Source organism: Drosophila subpulchrella, unplaced genomic scaffold (assembly GCF_014743375.2).
Source record: "Drosophila subpulchrella strain 33 F10 #4 breed RU33 unplaced genomic scaffold, RU_Dsub_v1.1 Primary Assembly Seq204, whole genome shotgun sequence".
Classification (NCBI taxonomy): Eukaryota; Metazoa; Arthropoda; class Insecta; order Diptera; family Drosophilidae; genus Drosophila; species Drosophila subpulchrella.
The window spans coordinates 70,001-80,000 of NW_023665533.1; the positions used below are offsets into that span (position 1 = coordinate 70,001).

At 33.9% G+C, this 10,000-nt stretch overlaps 1 non-coding gene across 1 annotated transcript in view; it reads right to left on the bottom strand.

The window, feature by feature from the left end:
• Positions 1–6,164: 6,164 nt before the first annotated feature.
• LOC119559335 overlaps positions 6,165–10,000 on the bottom strand; it is a 3,969-nt gene continuing 133 nt past the window's right edge. The window contains exon 1 of the ribosomal RNA XR_005220737.1: positions 6,165–10,000. This exon is cut by the window's right edge and continues 133 nt beyond it. This is a non-coding gene — a ribosomal RNA (large subunit ribosomal RNA).

Sequence of the window (10,000 nt, forward strand, 5' to 3'; positions counted from 1 at the left end):
ATGTACGTTAGAAAAAATAATATATATATATATTATTTTCTTTTAATATAGGGACACCTCTTTTAATTTATCCCCGCAGGGAATTATCACATAACTCAGTATGTGATAATGGCAGACCAATATACATATATATCAAGATTATCAATACAAAATATATATCATTATTAGCCTGCCTCAATTGTAATTATTTATTTGGATTAACGATAAAGTTCGGAAACAATTTGTTATTCTATGTATAATAGAAACCTTGGCCTTTGTTTCAACATTATTATCTTTGGGCTTAAAATATTAACCGTGGAGCCAAGTCTCATATTCATAAATGAATAAAGAAACAAATTTGACGGATTAATATCTTCTCTACCGACAGACAGTATTTTGTCACGTCAATAGTAGATGGCCGGCCCATTGACCATCCTATAGTAGTTTTTGACCCAATATCTTTAATTCGGGTATTTTCAATTGTCTTTGCCAATCAACCGTTTGGTACTCTCTCATATAATAAGAGAATACACATATAATTCCATTATATGGATATATCTTCATTATTTTATTTGCTACATCACCCTATAATAGTTTTTGAACCCGTCAACTTCAATTCGGGTATTTTCAATTGTCTTTGCCAACCATTTATATGGTATTCTCTATTATAATAAGAGAATACTAGTGTATATCCATTATATGGATATATCATCTTCATATTATTTGCTACACCACCCTATAGTAGTTTTTGAACCCATCATCTGCAATTCGGGTATTTTCAATTGTCTTTGCCAACCAACTATACGGTATTCTCTCTTATAATAAGAGAATACAAGTATATTTTCATTATATGGATATAATGCCATTTATTTTTCAATATCCATATAATTCATTTAGTTTTGTATGTACAAAACAAGTTTTCTTTATAGTATTGACAAAATCATATGTTTACGCATAACATAAGTTTTGACCAATACGAGGAGGGGCCCGCCAACGACCACCTCCCTATAGTAGTTTTTTACCCCACGCACTACTGCGTGCCTGTTTACAGTACTAGTGCCAGCTATCACTAGGTTTATATATCATGTTTCAGTGATATATGGGTAAATTCTACCATTTATTCTTATGTATATGGCATTTCTATGCCATATTTATACAATCCATTCATATCTTAATGTATATTTATTATATTATACATTATTATGCCTTATAGGTATTATACCTATAAGCCATATCCATACGATTCATTCACTAGTGCCGCCCCTCACTAGGTTTATAATTGTTATATCATTGATATACAATTTATTTCTATATATATGGCATTTATATGCCATATCCATACAATGCATTCACATTTCAATGTATATTTACTTGTTATACATTATTATGCCTTATAGGTATTATACCTATAAGCCATATCCATACGATTCACTTATATAAATATATGTATATTTTTCTATACATAATTTTTTTTATTTTTGTATGGATTTCTATGCATATCCATAGTTTATATGGATATGCTTGGCGTTCTATATAGTATTGACAAATTCATATGCATAACATAAGTTTTGACCAATACGAGGAGGGGCCCGCCAACGACCACCTCCCTATAGTAGTTTTTTACCCCACGCACTATTGCGTGCCTGTTTACAGTACTAGTGCCAGCTATCACTAGGTTTATATATCGTGTTTCAGTGATATATGGGTAAATTCTACCATTTATTCTTATGTATATGGCATTTCTATGCCATATTTATACAATCCATTCATATCTTAATGTATATTTATTATATTATACATTATTATGCCTTATAGGTATTATACCTATAAGCCATATCCATACGATTCATTCACTAGTGCCGCCCCTCACTAGGTTTATAATTGTTATATCATTGATATACAATTTATTTCTATATATATGGCATTTATATGCCATATCCATACAATGCATTCACATTTCAATGTATATTTACTTGTTATACATTATTATGCCTTATAGGTATTATACCTATAAGCCATATCCATACGATTCACTTATATAAATATATGTATATTTTTTCTATACATAATTTTTTTTTACTTTTGTATGGTTTTCTATGCATATCCATAGTTTATATGGATATGCTTGGCGTTCTATATAGTATTGACAAATTCATATGCATAACATAAGTTTTGACCAATACGAGGAGGGGCCCGCCAACGACCACCTCCCTATAGTAGTTTTTTACCCCACGCACTATTGCGTGCCTGTTTACAGTACTAGTGCCAGCTATCACTAGGTTTATATATCGTGTTTCAGTGATATATGGGTAAATTCTACCATTTATTCTTATGTATATGGCATTTCTATGCCATATTTATACAATCCATTCATATCTTAATGTATATTTATTATATTATACATTATTATGCCTTATAGGTATTATACCTATAAGCCATATCCATACGATTCATTCACTAGTGCCGCCCCTCACTAGGTTTATAATTGTTATATCATTGATATACAATTTATTTCTATATATATGGCATTTATATGCCATATCCATACAATGCATTCACATTTCAATGTATATTTACTTGTTATACATTATTATGCCTTATAGGTATTATACCTATAAGCCATATCCATACGATTCACTTATATAAATATATGTATATTTTTCTATACATAATTTTTTTTTACTTTTGTATGGTTTTCTATGCATATCCATAGTTTATATGGATATGCTTGGCGTTCTATATAGTATTGACAAATTCATATGCATAACATAAGTTTTGACCAATACGAGGAGGGGCCCGCCAACGACCACCTCCCTATAGTAGTTTTTTACCCCACGCACTATTGCGTGCCTGTTTACAGTACTAGTGCCAGCTATCACTAGGTTTATATATCGTGTTTCAGTGATATATGGGTAAATTCTACCATTTATTCTTATGTATATGGCATTTCTATGCCATATTTATACAATCCATTCATATCTTAATGTATATTTATTATATTATACATTATTATGCCTTATAGGTATTATACCTATAAGCCATATCCATACGATTCATTCACTAGTGCCGCCCCTCACTAGGTTTATAATTGTTATATCATTGATATACAATTTATTTCTATATATATGGCATTTATATGCCATATCCATACAATGCATTCACATTTCAATGTATATTTACTTGTTATACATTATTATGCCTTATAGGTATTATACCTATAAGCCATATCCATACGATTCACTTATATAAATATATGTATATTTTTCTATACATAATTTTTTTTTACTTTTGTATGGTTTTCTATGCATATCCATAGTTTATATGGATATGCTTGGCGTTCTATATAGTATTGACAAATTCATATGCATAACATAAGTTTTGACCAATACGAGGAGGGGCCCGCCAACGACCACCTCCCTATAGTAGTTTTTTACCCCACGCACTATTGCGTGCCTGTTTACAGTACTAGTGCCAGCTATCACTAGGTTTATATATCGTGTTTCAGTGATATATGGGTAAATTCTACCATTTATTCTTATGTATATGGCATTTCTATGCCATATTTATACAATCCATTCATATCTTAATGTATATTTATTATATTATACATTATTATGCCTTATAGGTATTATACCTATAAGCCATATCCATACGATTCATTCACTAGTGCCGCCCCTCACTAGGTTTATAATTGTTATATCATTGATATACAATTTATTTCTATATATATGGCATTTATATGCCATATCCATACAATGCATTCACATTTCAATGTATATTTACTTGTTATACATTATTATGCCTTATAGGTATTATACCTATAAGCCATATCCATACGATTCACTTATATAAATATATGTATATTTTTCTATACATAATTTTTTTTACTTTTGTATGGATTTCTATGCATATCCATAGTTTATATGGATATGCTTGGCGTTCTATATAGTATTGACAAATTCATATGCATAACATAAGTTTTGACCAATACGAGGAGGGGCCCGCCAACGACCACCTCCCTATAGTAGTTTTTTACCCCACGCACTATTGCGTGCCTGTTTACAGTACTAGTGCCAGCTATCACTAGGTTTATATATCGTGTTTCAGTGATATATGGGTAAATTCTACCATTTATTCTTATGTATATGGCATTTCTATGCCATATTTATACAATCCATTCATATCTTAATGTATATTATTATATTATACATTATTATGCCTTATAGGTATTATACCTATAAGCCATATCCATACGATTCATTCACTAGTGCCGCCCCTCACTAGGTTTATAATTGTTATATCATTGATATACAATTTATTTCTATATATATGGCATTTATATGCCATATCCATACAATGCATTCACATTTCAATGTATATTTACTTGTTATACATTATTATGCCTTATAGGTATTATACCTATAAGCCATATCCATACGATTCACTTATATAAATATATGTATATTTTTCTATACATAATTTTTTTTACTTTTGTATGGATTTCTATGCATATCCATAGTTTATATGGATATGCTTGGCGTTCTATATAGTATTGACAAATTCATATGCATAACATAAGTTTTGACCAATACGAGGAGGGGCCCGCCAACGACCACCTCCCTATAGTAGTTTTTTACCCCACGCACTATTGCGTGCATGTTTACAGTACTAGTGCCAGCTATCATTAGGTTTATATATCGTGTTTCAGTGATATATGGGTAAATTCTACCATTTATTCTTATGTATGTATATGGCATTTCTATGCCATATTTATATAATTCATTCATATCTTAATTTATATTTATTATATTATACATTATTATGCCTTATAGGTATTATACCTATAAGCCATATCCATACGATTCATATACTAGTGCAGCCCCTCACTAGGTTTATATATCTCATTTTAATTATATATTGGTAAATTCTATTATTTATTCTTGTGTATATGGCACTTATATGCCGCCATATCTATAAAAATGCATTTATATTTCAATGTATATTTTCTATATTATACATTATTATGCCTTAAAAAGTTATTATACCTACCATAAGGCGATATCCATACGATTCATTTATATAAAAGATATATGTATAATTTTCTATACATAATTTTTTTTTTATGAATATATGGGTTTCCTAAGCATATCCATATAATACATTTAGTTTTATATGGATTAGATTGGTCTTCTTTATTGTATTGCCAAACTCATATTGATAAAATAAGTTTTGAACAATAAGAGGATCAGCCGCCAACCAACCAACCACTGCTACCATTGGAGGAACATATACTTACTTTTTATATGTCCTCTTACTTGAATGGTCCTCTCTTTACTTGAAAATTTCATTACCATAGGAATCTATTTATACATGGAATATGATTTCCACTACTTTTTCGCGTCACTAATAATTAATATGACGATACAGACTTGCTACCATAACATAAGTCTTGAACAATAATAGGAGCAGCCGCCAACCAACCACCAACCAACCAACCACTGCTACCATTGATAGTAATTTTATATGTCCTCTTTAGTTGAATTTCAATACCATAGGAATATTTATACATGGAATATGTTTTGCCACTACTTTTTCGCGTCACTAATAATATGACGATACAGTCTTGCTACCATAACATAAGTTTTGAACAATAAGAGGAGCAGACACACACCAACCAACCCGCGCTGCTACCATTGAAGCAATATATACTTATATTTATATAAGTCCTCTTTACTTGAATGGCCTCTTTACTTGAATTTCAATACCATAGGAATATTTATTTATACATGGAATATGTTTTGCCACTACTTTTTCGCGTCACTAATAATATGACGATATAGACTTGCTACCATAACATAAGTTTTGAACAATAAGAGGAGCAGACACCAACCAACCAACCGCTGCTACCATTGAATGAACCATATATACAAACTTTTATATATGTCCTCTTTACTTGAATTTTAATACCATAGGAATATTTATACATGGAATATGTTTGCCACTTTATCATCGCGTCACTAATAAGATGACGATACATTTTGTTTGTTCAATATTTACTTATATATTGATGTTTCCAATTTAGGTCTTTTATATTTCTTCTTCCCTACCTTACACACCACAAACAAAGTGGCGTGCGATGCTGCAAGCAAGCATAATGATTATGCCCGCTTGCAACATCTTTATTATCGAATCATCAAGCAAAGGATAAGCTTCAGTGGATCGCAGTATGGCAGCTGCTCAACCACTTACAACACCTTGCCTGTTACAAAAGTCGTTTACAATTGATTCTAGGCTTTGTCATTGTATTAAATAATGCTTTTATATGTAACTAGCGCGGCATCAGGTGATCAAAGATCCTCCCAATTTACTATGTTACAAATTACATTGGCATCACATCCATTGTCGTTTATAAAGTAAATTATAAACTTTAAATGGTTTAGAAGCCATACAATGCAAATTGCCCCTTATTTATCATTGCAGTCCAGCACGGATACGACCTTAGAGGCGTTCAGGCATAATCCAACGGACGTAGCGTCATACCACTGTTCGCTCGAACAAGTATTGTGCCATTGGTCCGTACCTGCGGTTCCTCTCGTACTACGCAGGAATGCTGTCGCAACAACGTTTTGTCATTAGTAGGGTAAAACTAACCTGTCTCACGACGGTCTAAACCCAGCTCACGTTCCCTTGCATGGGTGAACAATCCAACGCTTGGTGAATTTTGCTTCACAATGATAGGAAGAGCCGACATCGAAGGATCAAAAAGCGACGTCGCTATGAACGCTTGGCCGCCACAAGCCAGTTATCCCTATGGTAACTTTTCTGACACCTCTTGTTAAAAACTCTTTAAACCAAAAGGATCGATAGGCCGAGCTTTTGCTGTCCCTGTGTGTACTGAACACCGAGATCAAGTCAGCATTTGCCCTTTTGCTCTATGTGTGGTTTCTGTCCGCACTGAGCTGGCCTTGGGACACCTCCGTTATTATTTGAGAGATGTACCGCCCCAGTCAAACTCCCTACCTGGCAATGTCCTTGAATTGGATCATACCTGAGTAATTGGAGTTATACCAAATTTTCAAATCAAAAATACATAAATGCACCGTTTTATTAAAGAATTTGTTTGCGATTATATAACAAACTCGTGATACTTTGATCAAGAAGCTTGCATCAAAACCCAATACCATAAGATATAATAAATATATCCGTATAATGGCTAGGAAATGATACACGTTCCATTTAATCAAGTAAGTAAGGAAACAATAAGAGTAGTGGTATTTCATTGGCGATACCAAACCGAAGTCTAATATCTCCCACTTATTCTACACCTCTTATGTCTCCTTACACTGCCAGATTAGAGTCAAGCTCAAAAGGGTCTTCTTTCCCGCTAATTATTCCAAGCCCGTTCCCTTGGCTGTGGTTTCGCTAGATAGTAGATAGGGACAGTAGGAATCTCGTTAATCCATTCATGCGCGTCACTAATTAGATGACGAGGCATTTGGCTACCTTAAGAGAGTCATAGTTACTCCCGCCGTTGACCCGCGCTTACTTGAATTTCTTCACTTTGACATTCAGAGCACTGGGCAGAAATCACATTGTGTCAACACCCGCTAGGGCCATCACAATGCTTTGTTTTAATTAGACAGTCGGATTCCCCAAGTCCGTGCCAGTTCTGAATTGATTGTTAATTGATAATCGTTATAATTAATAAGAACTAATTGGTTTAACCCAATTAGTATTCTTAAAAATTTTAGCAAGAAAGTTCCACAATTGGCTACGTAACTAAACTATCCGGGGAACAAGTGACCAACATAAATGCCAGACACTCTATTTACCCAGAACGAGCACATAAACCATGTTATTGTTTCCCAATCAAGCCCGACTATCTCAATCTTCAGAGCCAATCCTTATCCCGAAGTTACGGATCTAATTTGCCGACTTCCCTTACCTACATTATTCTATCGACTAGAGACTCTTCACCTTGGAGACCAGCTGCGGATATTGGTACGGCCTGTTGAGAAGTTTGCGTGTCCCCACCATAAATTTTCAAGGTCCGAGGAGAAAATATCGACACAACAGTATATGTCATGCTCTTCTAGCCCATCTACCATATCTCTCTGCGAAAGACTTCCATGGTAGTACGGCTATAAAACAGAAAAGAAAACTCTTCCGATATCTCTCGACGGCTTCTTTATGGTCGTTCCTGTTGCCAGGATGAGCACGAGGCCCATATTTAATAACAAACGGATACTCAACAGGTTACGGAATTGGAACCGTATTCCCTTTCGTTCAAAATTATTCAAGTATATTAATTAGCTTGATTTATATAATATAATTATATTTGTATGGCATTTGTGTTTTACTTGAAAATTTTCGGCTTTCGCCTTGAACTTAGGACCGACTAACTCGTGATCAACCACTGTTCACACGAAACCCTTCTCCACTTCAGTCCTCCAAGGTCTCATTCGATTATTTGCTACTACCACCAAGATCTGTACCAATGGCAGCTCCATGCAGGCTTACGCCAAACACTTCTACGCATACCATTGTACCTTCCTACTCACTAAAGTTTCAAAATTTATATCACAAGTAATATAAATCATCTACTTTAGCGGTAATGTATAGGTATACAACTTAAGCGCCATCCATTTTAAGGGCTAGTTGCTTCGGCAGGTGAGTTGTTACACACTCCTTAGCGGATTTCGACTTCCATGATCACCGTCCTGCTGTTTTAAGCAACCAACGCCTTTCATGGTATCTGCATGAGTTGTTAATTTGGGCACCGTAACATTACGTTGGTTCATCCCACAGCGCCAGTTCTGCTTACCAAAAGTGGCCCACTGGGCACATTATATCATAACCTTGAACTTCATATCAAGAAAGTTAAGGTTCTTACCCATTTAAAGTTTGAGAATAGGTTAAGATCGTTTCGACCCTAAGGCCTCTAATCATTCGCTTTACCAGATAAGATTATTTTATATAACATTAAAATGCACCAGCTATCCTGAGGGAAACTTCGGAAGGAACCAGCTACTAGATGGTTCGATTGGTCTTTCGCCCCTATACTCAATTCTGACAATCGATTTGCACGTCAGAACTGTTTCGGTCTTCCATCAGGGTTTCCCCTGACTTCAACCTGATCAAGTATAGTTCACCATCTTTCGGGTCACAGCATATATGCTCAAGGTACGTTCCAGTTAGAGGCATAAATAATATAAATATCATTATACATAACTATATAGAACGCCCCGGGATTGTGTTAATTAGCTATAAATAGTTAAAAAACTAATCCCATTATTAGTCAAGTTAATTACGCTATTAGGTTTATATCCCAATAACTTGCACATATGTTAGACTCCTTGGTCCGTGTTTCAAGACGGGTCCCGAAGGTATCCTGAATCTTTCGCATTGTTAATCATACAAGTGCATATAATAAACACAAAAATCAATGATAATTATGCCATTATATAATTCCGAAAAATTAACGCACTGTATTCATATAAATCTATCAGCACTTTATCAAATTAATAACATTTATTCTGTGTTAAAATGCAAGCAAATTAATTTGAATAAACTATAAGTTATATTTTATGATAAATTTTGTATGCTAATAGATTACAATGTCCTTATATGGAAAAAATGCACACTATTATCATAATATTGTTTAAATATTACAATTTTAATGATGAATTTTCCATAACGGATATTCAGGTTCATCGGGCTTAACCTCTAAGCAGTTTCACGTACTGTTTAACTCTCTATTCAGAGTTCTTTTCAACTTTCCCTCACGGTACTTGTTTACTATCGGTCTCATGGTTATATTTAGTTTTAGATGGAGTTTACCACCCACTTAGTGCTGCACTATCAAGCAACACGACTCTTTGGAAACATCATCTAGTAATCATTAACGTTATACGGGCCTGGCACCCTCTATGGGTAAATGGCCTCATTTAAGAAGGACTTAAATCGTTAATTTCTCATACTAGAATATTGACGCTCCATACACTGCATCTCACATTTGCCA